Source organism: Ranitomeya variabilis, chromosome 1 (genome assembly GCF_051348905.1).
Source record: "Ranitomeya variabilis isolate aRanVar5 chromosome 1, aRanVar5.hap1, whole genome shotgun sequence".
Classification (NCBI taxonomy): Eukaryota; Metazoa; Chordata; class Amphibia; order Anura; family Dendrobatidae; genus Ranitomeya; species Ranitomeya variabilis.
Genome location: NC_135232.1, coordinates 966,745,214 through 966,768,824, shown reverse-complemented (window position 1 = coordinate 966,768,824; position 23,611 = coordinate 966,745,214). Strand labels below are relative to the sequence as shown.

At 49.0% G+C, this 23,611-nt stretch overlaps 1 protein-coding gene across 1 annotated transcript in view; it reads left to right on the top strand.

Annotated features, from left to right (window-relative positions):
• The window catches only part of LOC143799701 (uncharacterized), a 47,823-nt gene that overhangs the window by 3,278 nt on the left and 20,934 nt on the right, over window positions 1–23,611 (top strand). The window lies entirely within an intron of this gene.

The following is a 23,611-nucleotide window of genomic DNA, read 5'->3' as shown; positions in this document are numbered from 1 at the left end:
AAACATCTCCCTGATAAACTAGGGATTACATATAGAAGGGGGAAAACTTTGAAAAATTTGGTGGCCCCCAGTAAATTAAAAAAACAGTTGGATTCAAAAAGAAAAAACATTTATAAAAATAAGGATCAAACTTTATGTGGAGTTCTTCAAGGCACCGGAGTTTTTAAACGTAACTCCAAAAAATGTTGTACCTGTGGGATCCTAGATCATGGGGCTAAAACTATCAAATGCAATAATACTGGTGATGTCTTTGAAATCTCACAAAGACTCACCTGTAGTGTTGAGCATTCCGATACCGCAAGTATCGGGTATCGGCCGATACTTGCGGTATCGGAATTCCGATACCGGGATTCCGATACTTGGCGCGTATCGGATACCGGAATCGGAAGTTCCATGATTCAAAATTCAGAAATTCAGCCAATGAGAAAGATTCCAAGTGTGGGCACATCCTGTTTAGCATGGAGGGCATGAAACTACTGGCAAGGCTGTGATTGGCTGCTTAAATGATGTCATGATGCAGTTTAAAAGTCGCTGGCGCCATTTTGCGATCACTCTGCTGTGAATTCAGTTAGTGACAGGACGCTGTTTGCTGACTGAGGGACAGTTTAGAGATAGCGATTTGCTTCTTTGTGCTTTCCAAAGGCTAATTTAGCAACCGCTGTGTTCACCTACTAATCACCTTCCTTCTGCCTTGTAGCGCTGTTTTCACAGCGATCTGCAAGGTCTCTCTGTGTGTGTGTGTGAGTGCAGCCCACTCTCTAGTCTGAGTGCAGCCACATAGGCCATCCATAGCTGGTTGTATTCAGTTCAGGGAGGGTGGTTCATTGCCTCATACTGTCCTTTTTTTTTTTTTTTTTGAAGTAGTGCAGGCTGCTGCACATTTTTTCCAAAAATTCCTATTAGTGTCTTTCCACCCGTCTCCAGCTAATTTGTGGAAAAACACTACATAGGATAAAGTAGAGGAGGGTTTTTGGGCCTTGCAGCGCCGTTTACGGCTGTCTGCACGGTCTCCGTGTGACTGCAGCTCGCCCTGTAGTCTGTGAGCAGCCGTAGCTTGGTTGTCTCCAGCTCAGGGTTGTTCACTGCGTCATACCGCCAAATCAATTTTCATTTTGTTTTCAAGTAGTGTAGTCTGCTGCTAATTAATTTAAAAAAATCCTATTAGTGTCTTTCCACCCGTCTCCAGCTAATTTGTGGAAAAACACTACATAGGATAAAGTAGAGGAGGGTTTTTGGGCCTTGCAGCGCCGTTTACGGCTGTCTGCACGGTCTCCGTGTGACTGCAGCTCGCCCTGTAGTCTGTGAGCAGCCGTAGCTTGGTTGTCTCCAGCTCAGGGTTGTTCACTGCGTCATACCGCCAAATCAATTTTCATTTTGTTTTCAAGTAGTGTAGTCTGCTGCTAATTAATTTAAAAAAATCCTATTAGTGTCTTTCCACCCGTCTCCAGCTAATTTGTGGAAAAACACTACATAGGATAAAGTAGAGGAGGGTTTTTGGGCCTTGCAGCGCCGTTTACGGCTGTCTGCACGGTCTCCGTGTGACTGCAGCTCGCCCTGTAGTCTGTGAGCAGCCGTAGCTTGGTTTTCTCCAGCTCAGGGTTGTTCACTGCGTCATACCGCCAAATCAATTTTCATTTTGTTTTCAAGTAGTGTAGTCTGCTGCTAATTAATTTAAAAAAATCCTATTAGTGTCTTTCCACCCGTCTCCAGCTAATTTGTGGAAAAACACTACATAGGATAAAGTAGAGGAGGGTTTTTGGGCCTTGCAGCGCCGTTTACGGCTGTCTGCACGGTCTCCGTGTGACTGCAGCTCGCCCTGTAGTCTGTGAGCAGCCGTAGCTTGGTTGTCTCCAGCTCAGGGTTGTTCACTGCGTCATACCGCCAAATCAATTTTCATTTTGTTTTCAAGTAGTGTAGTCTGCTGCTAATTAATTTAAAAAAATCCTATTAGTGTCTTTCCACCCGTCTCCAGCTAATTTGTGGAAAAACACTACATAGGATAAAGTAGAGGAGGGTTTTTGGGCCTTGCAGCGCCGTTTACGGCTGTCTGCACGGTCTCCGTGTGACTGCAGCTCGCCCTGTAGTCTGTGAGCAGCCGTAGCTTGGTTGTCTCCAGCTCAGGGTTGTTCACTGCGTCATACCGCCAAATCAATTTTCATTTTGTTTTCAAGTAGTGTAGTCTGCTGCTAATTAATTTAAAAAAATCCTATTAGTGTCTTTCCACCCGTCTCCAGCTAATTTGTGGAAAAACACTACATAGGATAAAGTAGAGGAGGGTTTTTGGGCCTTGCAGCGCCGTTTACGGCTGTCTGCACGGTCTCCGTGTGACTGCAGCTCGCCCTGTAGTCTGTGAGCAGCCGTAGCTTGGTTGTCTCCAGCTCAGGGTTGTTCACTGCGTCATACCGCCAAATCAATTTTCATTTTGTTTTCAAGTAGTGTAGTCTGCTGCTAATTAATTTAAAAAAATCCTATTAGTGTCTTTCCACCCGTCTCCAGCTAATTTGTGGAAAAACACTACATAGGATAAAGTAGAGGAGGGTTTTTGGGCCTTGCAGCGCCGTTTACGGCTGTCTGCACGGTCTCCGTGTGACTGCAGCTCGCCCTGTAGTCTGTGAGCAGCCGTAGCTTGGTTGTCTCCAGCTCAGGGTTGTTCACTGCGTCATACCGCCAAATCAATTTTCATTTTGTTTTCAAGTAGTGTAGTCTGCTGCTAATTAATTTAAAAAAATCCTATTAGTGTCTTTCCACCCGTCTCCAGCTAATTTGTGGAAAAACACTACATAGGATAAAGTAGAGGAGGGTTTTTGGGCCTTGCAGCGCCGTTTACGGCTGTCTGCACGGTCTCCGTGTGACTGCAGCTCTATCCGTTGTCAGTTCAGCCCCAAAAAAATAAATAAATAATAAAGTTCACCAAACACACCAGTTACACCACTTTACATTTGTGTAGGCCACATTAGCTCATATTCAAGTCTAGTCCACACTTTAGAAAATTAGTGTGTCTTATACCTGTTAGGAGGAGTTGCTCAGGAATAAGCACACAAAGCCGTTAGTACTTTTCTGCTTATCTTTATCAGTCAACCAAGATGAAGAAGGCAGTGAGTAAGGCACGTGGGCGTGGGCGTGGGCGCGGAGCAGGGAGGGGACGTGGGGATTCTGTGCCTGCTGCGGGCACCGGTGAGTCATCAGCACCCACTTTCACAAGGGAACAGTCGTTCATGCGCAGCTTTGTCGCCGAGCGCCGTACACCGCTGCTGCGTCAAGACCAAATTGAAGCCGTTGTGGGATGGATGGCAGCTAATGCATCAACTTCCATTAGTGCCACATCCTCTCAGACACAGAGCACTGGAGAGCAGCCATCTGTCTCTTCACCACCTGCAAAATTGCCCAGGCAGACAGAGATCCCAGGACAGGAGCAGTCTCTACTTCTGTTCTCTGAATCATCTCTTGGCTTGGAAACAGGGGGCCAGCCAAGCAGCATTGGAGAAATGGAAGAAGAGGCAGGGTGCAGTGATGCCCAACCGCTTTTTCTGTCTTCCTCTGAAGAGGCGGGTGGGCCAGTGGCTCCGGTCACCACCTCGCAGGCCGCATCAGCTGATGATGACACTCAGGTGCCACTTACTGGTGCGTGCTCTGCTGCTGAGACTACCCAGGAGGAGCAGTTGGGGGCAGAGGGTAGTGTAGATGATGAGGTCCTTGACCCATCTTGGCGTCAGGGACAGGAAGGTGGTGGGAGCAGCTCTGAGGAAGAGATTCCCCGTACGGCCCAAAGAGGGAGAGGGAGGGGGAAGACTGCGGATCCTGCAGCCTCCGCTTTGGCACCCGTAAGGAGCATGTCTCTTCCAAAAGTCAAAAGGGGGGCTCCCAAGACTTGCAGTGCCTGGTCCTTTTTTGACACAGTTGCAGATGACATTTGCTATGTCAGATGCAAGGTGTGTCATCAAAAAATCAAAAGAGGTCAAAAAGTCGCCAACCTCAATACCTCCAACATGTGGAAACATGTGCGCAACAGGCACCCGGCGGAGTTAGACAAACACACTGAAGAGCTAGGCCAACCAACAGCGGCAGCTACCACCTCTTCAGCTCGTGTTGCCTCTTCCTCTAGCTCACACGCAGCTGGTTCGGCTTCCTCCCAGGATCGCCGTGGAAGAACCTCTGGCCCTGTTGTCCAGAGACCCGCTGTCATTCCACCCGCAGCACCACTTTCCCAGTCAACCACACACTCCCAGCCCAGTCTACAGCCATCGGTAGTACAGGCATGGGAGAAAAGGCGGCCTTTCTCGTCAAACCACCCACGAGCACAGGCTCTGACTGCAGGCATTGCCAAACTTCTGTCACTGGAAATGCTGTCATTCAGGCTGGTGGAGACTGACAGCTTCCGTGACTTGATGTCATTGGCAGTCCCACAGTACAGTGTGCCCAGCCGCTTTTACTTCAGCAGGCAAGCCGTCCCTGCCCTGCACAAGCATGTTGAGGGACACATAAAACACGCGCTACTGAACGCCGTCAGTAGCAAGGTCCACCTCACCACCGATGCGTGGACCAGTCAACATGGACAGGGGCGATACCTTTCCCTCACTGCCCATTGGGTTAATGTAGTTGAGCCGGGTACAGACCGTGCGAGTGGCGCAGGACGTGTCCTGCCCACTCCAAGGATTGCAGGAATCCATTCTGTACGCATTGACTCCTCCTCTTACACCAGTTCCTCAGAATCATCGCTGCAGGAGCCGTCACAGTCCACCTCCACATGGACCCGTGATGAACGTGTACCTGTTACGACCGACATGAGCACAGCCGTGGCCAAACGTCAACAGGCCGTGTTGAAATTAATTTTTTTGGGGAATCGTAGCCACACAGCGCAGGAGCTCTGGAATGCCATCAAGCAGGAGAGCGATGTGTGGTTTGAGCCAGCGAATCTCCAGCCAGGCATGGTAGTGTGTGATAATGGCCGAAATCTGGTGGCAGCCCTGGGCCTCGGCAACCTCACTCACATCCCATGTCTGGCACATGTGCTCAATTTGGTCGTGCAGAGTTTTTTGAGGGACTATCCGGATCTTGATGCACTGCTGCACAAGGTCCGCCTAGAGTGTGCTCACTTGCGGCGTTCCAGCACGGCAAAAGCGCGCATTGCGGCTCTGCAGCGCCGACACCGCCTGCCGGAACATCGCATCATATGTGACCTACCTACCAGGTGGAATTCCACGTTACATATGTTGGAGCGGTTGTGTGAGCAGCAGCAAGCTGTAATGGAGTACCAGCTGTATCAGGCGCAAAAAAGTCGCAGTCAGCGCCGTACAGACTTCACAACCACAGAGTGGGCCACTATGAAGGATGTCTGCCAGGTTTTGCGTCCCTTTGATTATTCCACGCGGATGGCGAGTGCAGATGATGCACTAGTCAGCATGACTGTCCCCCTTATCTGCCTGCTTGAAAAATCACTGCAAGCGCTAAGGGATGATGTTGTGGAAGAGGTGGAGGATGAGGATTCACCACTTCCATCATCTTCTGGACAGTCAGCGCCACGTGGTTCCTCACAAACGCGTAGGCAGGGGACAGTTTGTGAGGAGGATGAGGAGGAGTCAATGGAGGAGGAAGACATCCGTCCAGAGGAGGGAGTTCCCGAATTGTCCAGTACTCAGTGTGTACAGCGAGGGTGGGGTGATGACGAGCGGGCAGAGATCACGCCTCCAGCTGGGGACAGCGTTTCTTGGGCAGTTGGCAGTCTGCAGCACATGGTGGATTACATGCTGCAGTGCCTGAGAAACGACCGCCGCATCGACCACATTCTCAACATGTCTGATTATTGGGTGTTCACCCTCCTCGATCCTCGCTACCGGGACAACGTAGAAAGCCTCATCACACCGTTGAACCGGGAGCGAAAAATGCGGGAGTACCAAGACACACTGGTCAGTTCCATCATCTTCTCCATTCCAACTGAGAGAAGTGCTGCTAGTGCATTCCAAAGCAGCTCAGTGCGTCCAGGCAGTGGTGGAGGCTCTGCACAAAGAGGGAGCAGAAGCAGTGCCTCTGCCCAAGGCAAGACCAGTATGGCCGAACTGTGGCACAGTTTTCTGTGCCCGCCACAAAAGTCTACACCATCACAGACGGCTCCAGTCAGCAGGAGGCAACGGTTCCGTCAGATGGTGACAGACTACATGTCTTGCCCTCTTGCTGTACTCCCAGACGGCTCTTCCCCTTTCAAGTTTTGGGTCTCAAAGCTGGATACATGGCCAGAGCTAAGCCAGTATGCATTGGAGGTGCTGTCTTGCCCTGCGGCCAGTGTATTATCGGAACGTGTCTTTAGTGCTGCAGGTGGTGTACTAACTGACCGTCGCATGCGACTATCCTCCGATAACGTTGACCGGCTTACTTTCCTGAAAATGAACAAGGCCTGGATCTCGCAGGAATTTGCCACTCCTCCTGATTAAATAATTAGGTCACTGTATACGTTATCCAGGTCTCCTGTTGTGTTCATCTTTCTACCACCTGAACTTAAATTCCTGGGCTCCAACACCGCCAGTTGAGGCTCAGACGTGCCGTCTGCACAGTCAAAACATACGACCCAGTGTTATTGGGTTTCAGTAACGTCAGCTGATCCCCAGCTGTGTAGCCGGCAATGTGTCATGCGACCGCCACGCTGACACAACAACTGAAATGTAAGGGAATCTGTCCCCCCCCCCCCCCAAGGCGTTTGTTACTGAAAGAGCCACCTTGTGCAGCAGTAATGCTGCACAAGGAAAAAGGTAGCTATTTTGGTTTTGCTCCTTGCACACGCAAAACTTAACACTTATAAAATGTGTCCACTGATACCGTAAAACCGTCCCGGAGGTGGGACTTTCCTTCGTAATATGACGCAGCACAGCCGTCATTCCTACCCCCCCGGCGCCGCGCCCCGGCTCCTCAGCGTTGTTTGATTCCGTCCCGGAGCCTGCGCTGTTATGTTATCCCGTGGCCAGGCACACTTAGCGCTGCCCGTCTTCTGGCATCATTTGGTGTCAGGCTGGCTGCGCCTGTGCGGCCACGCTGGCCGAGAGCCCGCCTCGCAGTGTCTTCTGATTTAATCCCACTGGGGGCCTGGGATCTATGGACATGCGCAGTGCATATCTGAACCTCCACCTCTCACTCATCTCCCTATGGCTTCTTCAGACTGTTCGGTGTCAGCTGGTCCCTAATAGCATGCCACGGCCGTGACACCGCACAGTCTGGAAAAGAAGCCTTAGGGAGGGGAGTGAGAGGCGAGGATATGCACTGCGCATGGCCATGGATCCCAGGCCCCCAGTGGGATTACATCAGAAGACACTGCGAGGCGGGCTCTCGGCCAGCGCGGCCGCACAGGCGCAGCCAGCCTGACACCAAATGATGTCAGAAGATGGGCAGCGCTAAGTGTGCCTGGCCACGGGATAACATAACAGCGCAGGCTCCGGGACGGAATCAAACAACGCTGAGGAGCCGGGGCACGGCGGCGGGGGGGTAGTAATGATGGCTGTGCTGCGTCATATTACGAAGGAAAGTCCCACCTCCGGGACGGTTTCACGGCTTCAGGGGACACATTTTATAAGTGTTTAGTTCTGTGTTTGCAAGGAGCATGATGAAAAGAGCCACCTTTTCCTTTTGCATGTTTTGTGCTGCACAAGCTGGCTCTTTCAGCTACAAACGCCTTGGGGGGGGGGGTTAAAGGTTCCCTTTCGACTTTCTCAGGCTTCGGCCTACATTGTGTTCCTCTGCTTTTCCACCTGCCCCTGGGCTCCAACACCGCTAGTTGCCGTCCAGAAGTGCTGTACGCACAGTCAACAGTCGCTCCTCTGTTATTGGGGTTCAGTAACGTCAGCTGTTCCCCTGCTGTGTGTGTGGCAATCCCTCCTACCTCCTCCAACCTCCTCCAACCTCCTCCTCCTCCACCTGTCCCTGGGCTCCAACACCGCCAGTTGCCGTCCAGAAGTGCTGTACGCACAGTCAACAGTCCCTCCTCTGTTATTGGGGTTCAGTAACGTCAGCTGTTCCCCTGCTGTGTGTGTGGCAATCCCTCCTACCTCCTCCAACCTCCTCCAACCTCCTCCTCCTCCACCTGTCCCTGGGCTCCAACACCGCCAGTTGCCGTCCAGAAGTGCTGTACGCACAGTCAACAGTCCCTCCTCTGTTATTGGGGTTCAGTAACGTCAGCTGTTCCCCTGCTGTGTGTGTGGCAATCCCTCCTACCCCTCCAACCTCCTCCAACCTCCTCCTCCTCCACCTGTCCCTGGGCTCCAACACCGCCAGTTGCCGTCCAGAAGTGCTGTACGCACAGTCAACAGTCCCTCCTCTGTTATTGGGGTTCAGTAACGTCAGCTGTTCCCCTGCTGTGTGTGTGGCAATCCCTCCTACCTCCTCCAACCTCCTCCAACCTCCTCCTCCTCCACCTGTCCCTGGGCTCCAACACCGCCAGTTGCCGTCCAGAAGTACTGTACGCACAGTCAACAGTCCCTCCTCTGTTATTGGGGTTCAGTAACGTCAGCTGTTCCCCTGCTGTGTGTGTGGCAATCCCTCCTACCTCCTCCAACCTCCTCCAACCTCCTCCTCCTCCACCTGTCCCTGGGCTCCAACACCGCCAGTTGCCGTCCAGAAGTGCTGTACGCACAGTCAACAGTCCCTCCTCTGTTATTGGGGTTCAGTAATGTCAGCTGTTCCCCTGCTGTGTGTGTGGCAATCCCTCCTACCTCCTCCAACCTCCTCCAACCTCCTCCTCCTCCACCTGTCCCTGGGCTCCAACACCGCCAGTTGCCGTCCAGAAGTGCTGTACGCACAGTCAACAGTCCCTCCTCTGTTATTGGGGTTCAGTAACGTCAGCTGTTCCCCTGCTGTGTGTGTGGCAATCCCTCCTACCCCTCCAACCTCCTCCAACCTCCTCCTCCTCCACCTGTCCCTGGGCTCCAACACCGCCAGTTGCCGTCCAGAAGTGCTGTACGCACAGTCAACAGTCCCTCCTCTGTTATTGGGGTTCAGTAACGTCAGCTGTTCCCCTGCTGTGTGTGTGGCAATCCCTCCTACCCCTCCAACCTCCTCCAACCTCCTCCTCCTCCACCTGTCCCTGGGCTCCAACACCGCCAGTTGCCGTCCAGAAGTGCTGTACGCACAGTCAACAGTCCCTCCTCTGTTATTGGGGTTCAGTAACGTCAGCTGTTCCCCTGCTGTGTGTGTGGCAATCCCTCCTACCTCCTCCAACCTCCTCCTCCTCCACCTGTCCCTGGGCTCCAACACCGCCAGTTGCCGTCCAGAAGTGCTGTACGCACAGTCAACAGTCCCTCCTCTGTTATTGGGGTTCAGTAACGTCAGCTGTTCCCCTGCTGTGTGTGTGGCAATCCCTCCTACCCCTCCAACCTCCTCCAACCTCCTCCTCCTCCACCTGTCCCTGGGCTCCAACACCGCCAGTTGCCGTCCAGAAGTGCTGTACGCACAGAGCCAAACACCTCGCCAATGTGTTAGTGGGGTTCAGCACCGCCAGCTGTTCCCCTGCTGTGTATACGGCAACGTGTACTGCGACCGCCACGCAGGCACAACAAGTTAAATGTAAGGGAACCTGACCCCCCCCCCCCCCCAGGCGTTTGTTACTGAAGGAGCCACCTTGTGCAGCAGTAATGATGCAAAGGGAAAAAGTGCCTCTTTTCGTGATGCTCCTTGCACATGCTGAACCAAACACTTATGAAATGTGTCCCCACACAGCGTTAAACCGTCCGGTAGGTGGAACTTTCCTTTGTCGTGTGACGCAGCACAGCCATCATCTTTACCCCCTTGGCGCCGTGCGCCGCCTCCTCAGCGTTGTTTGAATCTGTCCCGGAGCCTGCGCTGTTAGGTTAGCCCTTGGCCATGCACACATGTTGCGCTGCCCGTCTTCTGACCTCATTTGGTGTCAGGCTGGCTGCGCCTGTGCGGGTGCGCTGGCCGAGATCCCGCCTTGCAGTGTCGTCTAATGTAATCCCACCGCGGGCCTGTGATCCGTGCCCGTGCGCAGTGCATATCCTCTCCTCTCACTCCCCTCCCTACGGCTTCTTCAGACTGTGCGATGTCAGCTGGTCCCTAATAGCATGCCACGGCCGTGACACCGCACAGTCTGAAAAAGCCGTAGGGAGGGGAGTGAGAGGAGAGGATATGCACTGCGCACGGGCACGGATCACAGGCCCGCGGTGGGATTACATTAGACGACACTGCGAGGCGGGATCTCGGCCAGCGCACCCGCACAGGCGCAGCCAGCCTGACACCAAATGAGGTCAGAAGACGGGCAGCGCAACATGTGTGCATGGCCAAGGGCTAACCTAACAGCGCAGGCTCCGGGACAGATTCAAACAACGCTGAGGAGGCGGCGCACGGCGCCAAGGGGGTAAAAATGATGGCTGTGCTGCGTCACATGACAAAGGAAAGTTCCACCTACCGGACGGTTTAACGCTGTGAGGAGACACATTTCATAAATGTTAGGTTCCGCATGTACAAGGACCATAATTAAAAGAGCTAAGTTTACCTTTTCCAGCATTAGTGCTGTACACAATGGCTCTTTCAGCTACAAACGCCTGGGGGGGGGGGGGTTAAAGGTTTCCTTTCAACTTGCTCGAGTGCAGGCTTCGGCCTACACTCCGCTCCCCCTGCTCCTCCTGCTGACCCTGGGCTCTAACACCGCCAGTTTTTGCCCAGATGTGGTAGCTGCACAGAGAAAAACACCAGCCAATGTGTCAGTGGGGTTCAGCACCGCCAGCTGTTCCCCTGCTGTGTAGCCGTCAACGTGTCCTGCGACCGCCACGCAGACACAAGAACTGAAATTGAAGGGAACCTGTCCCCCCTCCCCCAGGCGTTTTTACGTTATCCAGCCACCTTGTACAGCGGTAATGCTGCATGTGTGCAAGGTGGCTCAGAAACGTATTCTCCTCGCACATGTGGAACTGAAAACACGTCTGAAATGTGTCCTCTGTGTGACCATTTAACCGTCCCGGTGGTGTGACTTTCCTTTGTAATGACACGCTGCAACCCCCTTGGTAGCGCTGCCCGTCTTCTGGCATCATTGTTTGGCTGCCTGCGCCTCTGCGGCCGCCCTGACCCACACAACGCCCCTCGGTGTCTTATTTATTGGGACTGCGAGGGTGTGATTGATGGGCAGGATCAGTGCATCAGTTCGTCTGTCCCTCCTCTCCTTCCGCCTTCTTCGGACTGTGCGGCTTCATGGCCGTGGCATGCGATAAGGGATCAGATGACGCCGCACAGTCTGAAGCGGGTGTAAGGACCCGAGTGTGAGAGGCCAACATATGTGCTGCGCCAGGCCCTGAATCCCAGCCCCGCAGTGTTTTAACAATGTTAAGACACTGCGGGGCTGGGATTCATGGGCATCGCGAACCGCACCGGCCGACATTACATGATGCCAGAAGATGGGCAGCGCTAACGGCGCTAGGCCAGGGGATAACACGACAGCGCAGACTCCTGTACAGCAAATAACAACGCTCGGGAGGCTGCACCCAGCACCAAGGTGGGATTCTTGACACCTGTGCTGCGTCTCATTACAAAGGGAACTCTCGCCTCCATTACACAGTTTGACTGTATAAAGGGCTGAATGTTATACGTGTTCCATTCAGCGTGTGCAAGGAGAAAAATTACAAGAGCAACCTTTGACTTGCGCAGCACTGCTGCTGCATAAGCTGTGGCTCTTCTACTTTGTAACCCCTGAGGGGGGGTTAAAGGTGACTTTTGAAATCGGTTCAATTAGGCTTCGGCCTACACTCTGCTCCACCTGCAGAGCCCGGGCTCCAACAACGCTAGTTGCTGTCCGGAAGTGCTGGCTGCACAGAGCCAAACACCTCGCCAATGTGTCAGTGGGGTCCAGCACCGCCAGCTGTTCCCCTGCTGTGTAGCCGGCAACGTGTCCTGCAAAAGCCACGCAGACACAACAGACCCAAAGCTGCCGCCAGTGCAGGCTTCGGCCTACACTCCCCTCCCCCTGCTCCTCCTCCTCCTGCTCCTCCTCCTGCTGACCCTGGGCTCTAACACACCGCCAGTTGGGGCCCAGATGTGCTAGCTGCACAGAGAAAAACACCTCGCCAATGTGTCAGTGGGGTCCAGCACCGCTAGCTGTTCCCCTGCTGTGCAGCCGGCAACGTGTCCTGCAAAAGCCACGCAGACACAAGAACTGAAATTGAAGGGAACCTGTCCCCCCTCCCCCAGGCGTTTTTACGTTATCCAGTCACCTTGTACAGCGGTAATGCTGCATGTGTGCAAGGTGGCTCAGAAACGTATTCTCCTCGCACATGTGGAACTGAAAACACGTCTGAAATGTGTCCTCTGTGTGACCATTTAACCGTCCCGGTGGTGTGACTTTCCTTTGTAATGACACGCTGCAACCCCCTTGGTAGCGCTGCCCGTCTTCTGGCATCATTGTTTGGCTGCCTGCGCCTCTGCGGCCGCCCTGACCCACACAACGCCCCTCGGTGTCTTATTTATTGGGACTGCGAGGGTGTGATTGATGGGCAGGATCAGTGCATCAGTTCGCCTGTCCCTCCTCTCCTTCCGCCTTCTTCGGACTGTGCGGCTTCATGGCCGTGGCATGCGATAAGGGATCAGATGACGCCGCACAGTCTGAAGCGGGTGTAAGGACCCGAGTGTGAGAGGCCAACATATGTGCTGCGCCAGGCCCTGAATCCCAGCCCCGCAGTGTTTTAACAATGTTAAGACACTGCGGGGCTGGGATTCATGGGCATCGCGAACCGCACCGGCCGACATTACATGATGCCAGAAGATGGGCAGCGCTAACGGCGCTAGGCCAGGGGATAACACGACAGCGCAGACTCCTGTACAGCAAATAACAACGCTCGGGAGGCTGCACCCAGCACCAAGGTGGGATTCTTGACACCTGTGCTGCGTCTCATTACAAAGGGAACTCTCGCCTCCATTACACAGTTTGACTGTATAAAGGGCTGAATGTTATACGTGTTCCATTCAGCGTGTGCAAGGAGAAAAATTACAAGAGCAACCTTTGACTTGCGCAGCACTGCTGCTGCATAAGCTGTGGCTCTTCTACTTTGTAACCCCTGAGGGGGGGTTAAAGGTGACTTTTGAAATCGGTTCAATTAGGCTTCGGCCTACACTCTGCTCCACCTGCAGAGCCCGGGCTCCAACAACGCTAGTTGCTGTCCGGAAGTGCTGGCTGCACAGAGCCAAACACCTCGCCAATGTGTCAGTGGGGTCCAGCACCGCCAGCTGTTCCCCTGCTGTGTAGCCGGCAACGTGTCCTGCAAAAGCCACGCAGACACAACAGACCCAAAGCTGCCGCCAGTGCAGGCTTCGGCCTACACTCCCCTCCCCCTGCTCCTCCTCCTCCTGCTCCTCCTCCTGCTGACCCTGGGCTCTAACACACCGCCAGTTGGGGCCCAGATGTGCTAGCTGCACAGAGAAAAACACCTCGCCAATGTGTCAGTGGGGTCCAGCACCGCCAGCTGTTCCCCTGCTGTGCAGCCGGCATCGTGTCCTGCAAAAGCCACGCAGACACTTGCTCTTGTACCTTCTGCTCCCCATCCTGGTTCCAGTACCGTCAGCTGGTTCCGGGCAGAGCCTTTGGCTTAGGTGCCTCCCTTTGGTATCCGAGTTCCACCAACGTCAGGTGGTCCTTGGTAGTGCTTTCAGGCACGGGTACCTCCTGCTTAGTAACCGGGTTCCAGTAACGTCAGCTGGTCCTCGGTAGTTCCATTGGCTCTTGGACCTTCGGCTACCCATCCGGGTTCCAGCACCGTCAGCTGGTTCTCGGCAGTGTCTTTTGCTCTTGTACCTTCTGCTCCCCATCCTGGTTCCAGTACCGTCAGCTGGTTCCGGGCAGAGCCTTTGGCTTAGGTGCCTCCCTCTGGGTATCCGAGTTCCACCAACGTCAGGTGGTCCTTGGTAGTGCTTTCAGCACAGGTACCTCCTGCTTAGTAACCGGGTTCCAGTAACGTCAGCTGGTCCTCGGTAGTTCCATTGGCTCTTGGACCTTCGGGTAGCCATCCGAGTTCCAGTTCCATCAGCTGGTTCTCGGCATTTTCTCAGCCTTCTTGTACCTTCTGCTACATTTCCAAGTTCAAGAGACTAAACACAATGACCCAGAAGACCACCCCTAAGATGACGACGACACCAGAGACGACAACCACCGTGATGACGACGACCCTGGAGACGATGACCCCGAAGACCACCCCGATGACGACGACCCCGGAGACGACGACCCTGAAGACCACCCCGATGACGACGACCCCGGAGACGACGACCCTGGAGACGACGACGACCTGGAAGACCGAGAAGCAGAAGAACAAGAGGCTGCAGAACAAAGAGCAGAAGGACATTAAGCATAACACAAAATATCAGAGCAAAAAATATTATGTAAATTATAAGCAGAAGAAGACTAAGCAGTGTATGGGGGTGAGTCCGTTCCTCCTCGTGGTGCCCCTGGATAAAGCCTGATGCTGCAGGCCAAACTGAACGCGGACAAATGTAACTGTTTTGTGACAGGCAGAACGGAAGGTGTAATCTTCAAACTTTTATAGATAACAACTACGGGAATGCCTGTCACAAATAAGAATATGATGAAGAAGTTGAATATGATGAAGATAATAGTAAAATAAAAAGAATATGAACAATGTAACCCAAAAAATAATAGGTAGAAGATGAAGAAGAAGATGAATAAGGTGAAGAAGTTGATGTCAAAGAAGCTGATGATGAGGATAATTAAGAAGAAAGCGTGGGAGAAGTAAAAAAGAAGGTGAAGGGCGTGGAAGTAGTGAAACATCAATATCTGACATAAAAAAAAAAAAAAAATCCTGCTATTCTATTACATTGGGCTAAACCTCTGTCCCTTTAATATCTCCGCCACGTCCCCCAATACATCCTACAATATTCTTAGTTGTTTTCCTTCATGTAGAATGAACCTACAAGTGTATAAAGGGTTTATTTTAATTCCGATATTTTCGTCCCATTGACTTGCATTGGGATCGGGTATCGGTATCGGATTGGATTCCGATACTGTGACGGTATCGGCCGATACTTTCCGATACCGATACTTTCCGATATCGGAAAGTATCGCTCAACACTACTCACCTGTAGTAGTGATCATGTTGTATATGTCATCACATGCAGTTGTGGTTTGCAATATGTGGGACACACTGTACAGACACTGCGCTCCCGCATTAATGGCCACAGAAATAGAGCAAAAAACGGCTTTTTAAAACATAGTCTCTCAAGGCATCTGCTACTTAAACATAATACAATTTTTAACATAAAAGTAACTCCAGTGGAGCAGATACCTTCTGGAGCTGCAAACAGGAATGCTCTTTTAAATAGGAAAGAAACGTTTTGGATATATTGTTTGGGAACATTATTTCCAAATGGATTGAATGATATCATAGAGAGAGTGTAAAGGTTGTTTTGTTTTTTTTTTCTCTTTTCTTTCTTTCTTGCATCAATGTTAACAAGGCTGTATCAATCAGTGGGTGGGTGTTTTCCTGAACTTGGTCCACACCCCAAATCAAGTTTCTGAGGCTGGGATAAAAGGTTTGATACTATATATAAGTGTAATTGAATTTTATACTAGTAGGATTTGTACTGTGTTTTTATGATACCTGAAGAAGGATATATACTGTATCCGAAACGCGTTGTATCTCTTCTATTTTAAGTTATGAAATAAAAAAATATAAAATATCATCTTTGGATGCGAGTCCTGGGAAGCGCTGCCATTCGTGGGCTGGATGTGCTTTTCTTGAATTACTCATCCTGTGTGAGCCTTACTCTGGCTCTTTCACTTGGATCCACCCGAGGCAAGCTGCAAGCCCTGTATATTGAAAAGTATCTCAGAAGGAATTTTGAGGATACATAATCTAAAGCCATTTCAGTCTTTTATCAGGTGAGTGCATAAAATTGTGCACCCTTTAAAGACTATAATATTGTGTTTACGCACTTAGGGCGCCGCGATTTGTCTGTTCTTCTCTCCCAAACAGGATTTTTTTGTATATGGTTTACTGTATGTAAACCATGTCTCATATCATGTCGAGTTTAGGCAGGAGAAATGAAAAGCCGGCAATTGAATTACCGGCTTTTCTCTAACACCGCTGCGTATTTCTCGCAATGCACACGCATGGTCCGTGTGTAATCCGATTTTTTTCTCGCACCCATAGACTTGCATTGGCGAGTCTCGGCTGAGATACGCTGACAATCGCAGCATGCTGCGATTTCACTCGGATCCTGAATACGGTGGAGAAAATATCGGATGATGGGAGCTGCACCATAGATTAACATTGGGCCGAGTGCTATGCGATTTTTTATCGCATAGCACTCGTCCGTATTACGGTCTAGTGTGACCCCGGCCTGAGTCTGCTGCTGATGCAGTGTGTCAGCAAGGCGACATTAAAAAAACACTAATCTGCTATTGCTGTGTTTTTATAAAGCTGATATCTGAAAACAAATAAAAATAACCACGCATTGCTAAAGTGAATTTGTACATATCACCTCTATGAGGGTACTTGTGAAAAATAAACCCAGGACTTTTTTTTTCAAAAGCATAACACATTCAATATGAGACAGGGTGACGCTAAGTGTTAAGTGTCGAGTTCCTGCCGCTGCACAGGGGGAATCTTGAACCACCTCTGCTGCAGTCTTCCATTCTTTTTCAGCCACAGTGGAGCCTGCTCAGCGGAGACGTCGGTCCCAGCGTCTGGCTCAGGCAGATACTGTGTGCTTGGTTACTGCTGATCTTCCAGGCTCAGACATTGTAACCAGCACTGTTCTGCGGCGAGCAGATGCTCCTGGGACTAAGTCCTGCTTTTCCGCTACTGAGCATGCCCAGGGGACAACCTCTCATTGGAGGTCGGGGGTAACATGCTCAGGTCCTGAAGCAGTTCCTATTGGACCACTAGGAAGGTCCTGGAGAGCTTTCTCTATAAAAGGTTTGCATGGCCGCATGGCCATGCGCTAGTATCAACCTATGTTTATGAGCTTAGCTACCTTGTGGTCTGTGTCTGCATGTGCTCAGGGTCAGCTGTATAGCCTCTAGAATTCCGGCACCTCCGGAGAGGAGTTTGTGTGTGTGAATTTAGGGCTGGCGTATAGCCACTAGAATTCCGGCACCTCCGGAGAGGAATTGTTTGTGTGCTGATGCTGACTGTAAGACCACTGTATGCTATCTGCTGTTAGGGAGCTGTGATCCTCTGTGAAGTTAACAAGGCACAGCGTTATCCTAGTCCCGGCGACTCTGTGAAGCAACAGAGTTCACTCCTATACAGACCGGGTGAAGGAACCCGTGTCTATTCTGGCGTTGTACCACCATATAGTGCCGCTATTTACTAGCAGCAGCTTCCACTCCTGCACGGTGGACCCCGGGCTGCGAACGCACCCATATTATCTCAATATTTACTTGGTTCGTTCCGCCAGCCCTAACACTTAGGGACGTGGATGTAGTGGTGTCCGCCAAGGCCGTGTGACAGATCAGAAGGTGACTTTTTCTAGCTTCCTGTCAAAATTTGGTCAGTGCGCTACACCACTGACGAATTCAGACAAGTGAGAGGATTTTGTGGGTTGGATGGCACACAAAGACTCCAATGTGTTGATAAGCAGCACCAAGAGGTCTTCCACACAGTCCAGTCTCAGTAGCCAAGAGGCTGGGCCTCTGAATCCTCAACCTGGTCGTCCTTCCTCCCACAATCAAGAGTCCGAGGAGACATATGATTTCAACACCGGACACTCTGAGGAACTGTTTACATTCCCTTGTAATTTGTCCAGCCTCTCAATGTGCACCATTATTGAGGGTCATGAGGAGGTGGAGTGCAGTGATGCTCAAACATTTGAGCACCCATGGCCAGGAAGCCACGTTGTGGAAGGTCAATTTATGTCTAAAGTGGTGGAGGATAATAATGATGCAGAATTGCCATCAGGTCAGCCTAAAGTCACAATTCAGAAGCAGGATCAGATTGATGAATTGAAAGATGACATGGTCGATGATGATGCCACTGATTCAATAGTGCATAAAGGGCTTCCAGCACTGCATGCAGGCATGCTAGCATCGTGTGTGTGTATACACGTATACGTATACGCTTCCACTCTGTTTGCACGTGTGTGCGGCGCTGTTTACCGGTTACTGTGTGTCTAGACAGGCATTGTAGATTGGGTAATCCTCACTTGGCTTAGCATCTGTCTCTGGTCGTGTGTGCGATTAGCACAGCTGAGTTACAGAGCAAGCTCAACCACCAGCCTAGACATTCCTGGGAGAACGATGGAGTTCTACACCTAGTTTGCCATTTGCTTCTACTTCTGCAGGTTTAACAGGGTATTGCAGTCTTCTTATATTTTCTGTGCCACTCTGTGGTTAGCTGAGCTTGGTACTTATATTTTCTGCGCCACTCGGTGGTTAGCTGAGTTAGTTACATAGTTACATAGTTACATAGTTATTTAGGTTGAAGGAAGACTGTAAGTCCATCTAGTTCAACCCATAGCCTAACCTAACATGCCCTAACATGTTGATCCAGAGGAAGGCAAAAAAAACCCATGTGGCAAAGAGTAAGCTCCACCATGGGGAAAAAAATTCCTTCCCGACTCCACATACGGCAATCAGAATAGTTCCCTGGATCAACGCCTTATCAAGGAATCTAGTGTATATACCCTGTAACATTATACTTTTCCAGAAAGGTATCCAGTCCCCTCTTAAATTTAATTAATGAATCACTCATTACAACATCATACGGCAGAGAGTTCCATAGTCTCACTGCTCTTACAGTAAAGAATCCACGTCTGTTATTATGCTTAAACCTTCTTTCCTCCAGACGTAGAGGATGCCCCCTTGTCCCTGTCTCAGGTCTATGATTAAAAAGATCATCAGAAAGGTCTTTGTACTGTCCCCTCATATATTTATACATTAAAATAAGATAAGATCACCCCTTAGTCTTCGTTTTTCCAAACTAAATAGCCCCAAGTGTAATAACCTGTCTTGGTATGGCAGACCCCCCAGTCCTCTAATAACCTTGGTCGCTCTTCTCTGCACCCGCTCCAGTTCAGCTATGTCTTTCTTATACACCGGAGACCAGAACTGTGCACAGTATTCTAAGTGTGGTCTAACTAGTGACTTGTATAGAGGTAAAATTATGTTCTCCTCATGAGCATCTATGCCTCTTTTAATACATCCCATTATTTTATTTGCCTTTGTAGCAGCTGCCTGACACTGGCCACTGAATATGAGTTTGTCATCCACCCATACACCCAGGTCTTTTTCATTGACATTTTTGCCCAGAGTTTTAGAATTAAGCATATAGTTATACATCTTATTACTTCTACCCAAGTGCATGACCTTACATTTCTCCCCATTAAAGCTCATTTGCCATTTATCAGCCCAAGCTTCTAGTTTACATAAATCATCCTGTAATACAAAATTGTCCTCCTCTGTCTTGATTACCCTGCAGAGTTTAGTGTCATCTGCAAATATTGAAATTCTACTCTGAATGCCCCCTACAAGGTCATTAATAAATATGTTAAAAAGAAGAGGGCCCAATACTGACCCCTGTGGTACCCCACTGCTAACCGCGACCCAGTCCGAGTGTGCTCCATTAATAACCACCCTTTGTTTCCTATCCCTGAGCCAGCTCTCAACCCACTTACACATATTTTCCCCTATCCCCATTACTCTCATTTTATGTAACAACCTTTTGTGTGGCACCGTATCAAAAGCTTTGGAAAAGTCCATATACACTACATCCACTGGGTTCCCTTTGTCCAGTCCGGAACTTACCTCTTCATAGAAGCTGATCAAATTAGTCTGACATGAACGGTCCCTAGTAAACCCGTGCTGATACTGGGTCATAAGGTTATTCCTCTTCACATACTCCAGTATAGTATCCCTTAGAATGCCCTCCAGGATTTTACCCACAGTAGAGGTTAAGCTTACTGGCCTATAATTACCAAGTTCAGTTTTTGCCCCTTTTTTGAATATTGGCACCACATTTGCTATACGCCAGTCCTGTGGTACAGACCCTGTTATTATGGAGTCTTTAAAGATTAAAAATAATGGTCTATCAATGACTGTACTTAGTTCCTGCAGTACTCGGGGGTGTATCCCATCCGGGCCCGGAGATTTGTCAATTTTAGTGATTTTTAGACGCCGCTGTACTTCCTGCTGGGTTAAGCAGGTGACATTTAATTGGGAATTTTTATCACTAGTCATTTTGTCTGCCCTGGGATTTTCTTTTGTAAATACTGATGAAAAAAAGTCATTTAGCATATTGGCTTTTTCCTCATCCTCATCCACCATTTCACCCAGACTATTTTTAAGGGGGCCAACAATGTCATTTTTTAGTTTCTTACTATTTATATAGTTAAAGAATATTTTGGGATTATTTTTGCTCTCTCTGGCAATGAGTCTCTCTGTCTCAATCTTTGCAGCCTTGATTTGCTTTTTACAGAATTTATTTAATTTTCTGTATTTATTTAATGCCTCTTCACTACCTACTTCCTTTAATTCTCTAAATGCTTTCTTTTTGTCCCTTATTGCGCCCCTTACAGCTCTATTTAGCCATATTGGTTTCCTCCTATTTCTAGTATGTTTATTCCCATACGGTATATAGGTACTTATATTCTCTGTGCCACTCGGTGGTTAGCAGAGTTTGGTACTTTTATTTTTTAGTGCTGCTCGGTGGTTAGCTGAGCTTGATACTCTGCATCCTGTTCACTCTGTGTGGTTTTAACGCAGTGCGTTCACTAGTTTTTTATCCATCATTATTCACACTAGCAGCAGTTATTCGACCCCGTGTTGCGATTGCACTTTAAAGTTTAATTTAATTTAGTGCAATCTGCCAACCCTAACACCCATCTTAACCTTTTGTAATAACTGTAAAATGTATTGTGAGAACCCCATCACAGTGTCTTTCAGCTTGTATGATACAGACTTCTTGGGTAATTTTTTGAAAACTTTGCACATTGCGCAATGGTGAAAATTGTACTCCCTAACTCTACCTCTGGTAACAACTGCAAAATGTATTGTGATGTCCCCATCACAGTGTCTTTCAGCTTGTATGATAAACCTTGGGTAATTTTTTGAAAGCTTTGCACATTGCGCAATGGTGAAAATTGTACTCCCTAACTCTACCTCTGGTAACAACTGCAAAATGTATTGTGATGTCCCCATCACAGTGTCTTTCAGCTTGTATGATAAACCTTGGGTAATTTTTTGAAAGCTTTGCACATTGTGCCATGGTGAAACTGGTACTCCCCATCTCTACCTCTTGTAACAACTGCAAAATGTATTATGAGGTCCCCATCATGGCCTCTTTCTTCTTGTGTAACACAGACCCCTTGGGTATTTTTTTTAAATCTTTGTCCATTGTGCAATGGTGAAAATTGTACTCCCTATTTCTACCTCTTGTAATAACTGCAAAATGTATTGTGTCCCCATCAGTGTCTTTCAGCTTGTATGGTACCCCTTAGGTAATTTTTTGAATACTTTGCACATTGTGCAATGGTGAAACTTGTACTATCTATCTCTACCTCTTGTAGTAGCTGCAAAATGTATTGTGAGTTCTCCATCACAGCCTCTTTCAGCTTGAATGATACAGACCCCTTGGGTAATTTTTCAGAAACTTTTGCACATTTTACAAAGGTGTAACCTGTACTCCAATCTGTACCTCCTGTAATAACTGCAAAATATATCGTGAGGTTCCCATCACGGTGTCTTTCAGCTTGTATAATACAGACTTCTTGGGTCATTTTTTGAAAACTTTGTACATTGTGCAATGGTGAAAATTGTACTCTCTATTTCTACCTCTAGTAATAACTTCAAAATTTATTTTGAGGCCCTTATCGTGGCCTCTTTAAGCTTGTATGATACAGACCCCTTGGGTACCTTTTGAAAACGTTATATGTTGTGCAATGGTGAAAATTGTACTTCCTATCTCTACCTCTTGTAATAACTGCAAAATATAATGTGACGTCCCCATCACGGCCTCTTTCTTTTGTGGGAAACAGACCCTTTGGGTATTTTTTTAAAAACTTTGCTCATTGTGCAATGGTGAAACTTCTACTCCCCATCTCCACCTCTTGCAATAACTGCAAAATGTATTATGATAAACCTTGGTTAATTTTTTGAAAACTTTGCACATTGCGCAATGGTGAAAATTGTACTCCCTAACTCTACCTCTGGTAACAACTGCAAAATGTATTGTGATGTCCCCATCACAGTGTCTTTCAGCTTGTATGATAAACCTTGGGTAATTTTTTGAATACTTTGCACACTGTGCAATGGTGACATTTGTACTCCCCATCTCTATCTGTTCTAATAACTGCAGAATGTATTGTGAGGTCCCCATCATGGTGTCTTTCAGTTTGTATGACACAGACCCCTTGGGTAACTTTTTTTAAATTTTGCACATTGTGCAATGGTGAAAATTGTACTCCCTATGTATAGCAATGATAATAACTGCAATATTTATTGTGAGGTCCCCAGTGCGGTCCATTCAGCGTGTATCTGGTAGCCTGATTTTGGGTCTGCAATTGGACATTTTGGAACATCAGTGCAATAACCTCTTTCTGACCTCGGACGGGATAGTACGTCCGAGGTCAGATACCCCACTTTGATGCAGGGCTCCGGCAGTGAGCCCGCATCAAAGCCGGGACATGTCAGCTGTTTTGAACAGCTGACATGTGCCCGCAATAGTGGCGGGTGAAATCGTGATTCACCCACCGCTATTAACTAGTTAAATGCCGCTGTGAAACGCAGACAGCGGCATTTAACCGGCGCTTCCGGCCGGGCTGCCAGAAATGAGCGCATCGCCGACCCCCATCTCATGATCGGGGGTCAGCGATGCTTCTGAATAGTAATCATTGAGGTCCTTGAGACTTCTATGGTTACTGATCGCCGGTAGCTGTGGGTGGCGCTCATAGCACACCTGCATTTCTGCTGCATAGCAGCGATCTGATGATCGCTGCTATGTAGCAGAGCTGATCGCGTTGTGCCAGCTTCTAGCCTCCTATGGAGGCTATTGAAGCATGGCAAAGGTAAAAAAAAAAAAAAAGTAAAATAAAATGTGAAAAAAAATAAAAAAATATAAAAGTTTAAATCACCCCCCTTTCGCCCCATTCAAAATAAATCAATAAAAAAAATCAAACCTACACATATTTGGTATCGCCGCATTCAGAATCGCCCGATCTATCAATAAAAAAGCATTAACCTGATCGCTAAACAGCGTAGTGAGAAAAAAATTAGAAACGCCAGAATTATGTTTTTTTTGGTCGCCGCGACATTGCATTAAAATCCAATAACGGGCGATCAAAAGAACGTATCTGCACCAAAATGGTATCCTTAAAAATGCCAGCTCGGCATGCAAAAAATAAGCCCTCAACTGACCCCAGATCATGAAAAATGGAGACGCTACAGGTATCGGAAAATGGCGCAATTTTTTTTTTTTTTTTAGCAAAGTTTGGATTTTTTTTCACCACTTAGACACCTAACATGACTAGGTTCTTTTTTATCTATGAACTCGTAATGACCTGGACAATCATAAGGGCAGGTCAGTTTTAGCATTTAGTGAACCTAGCAAAAAAGCCAAACAAAAAACAAGTGTGGGACTGCACTTTATTTGCAATTTCACCTAGTACACGACATGCTAAAACCAATGAC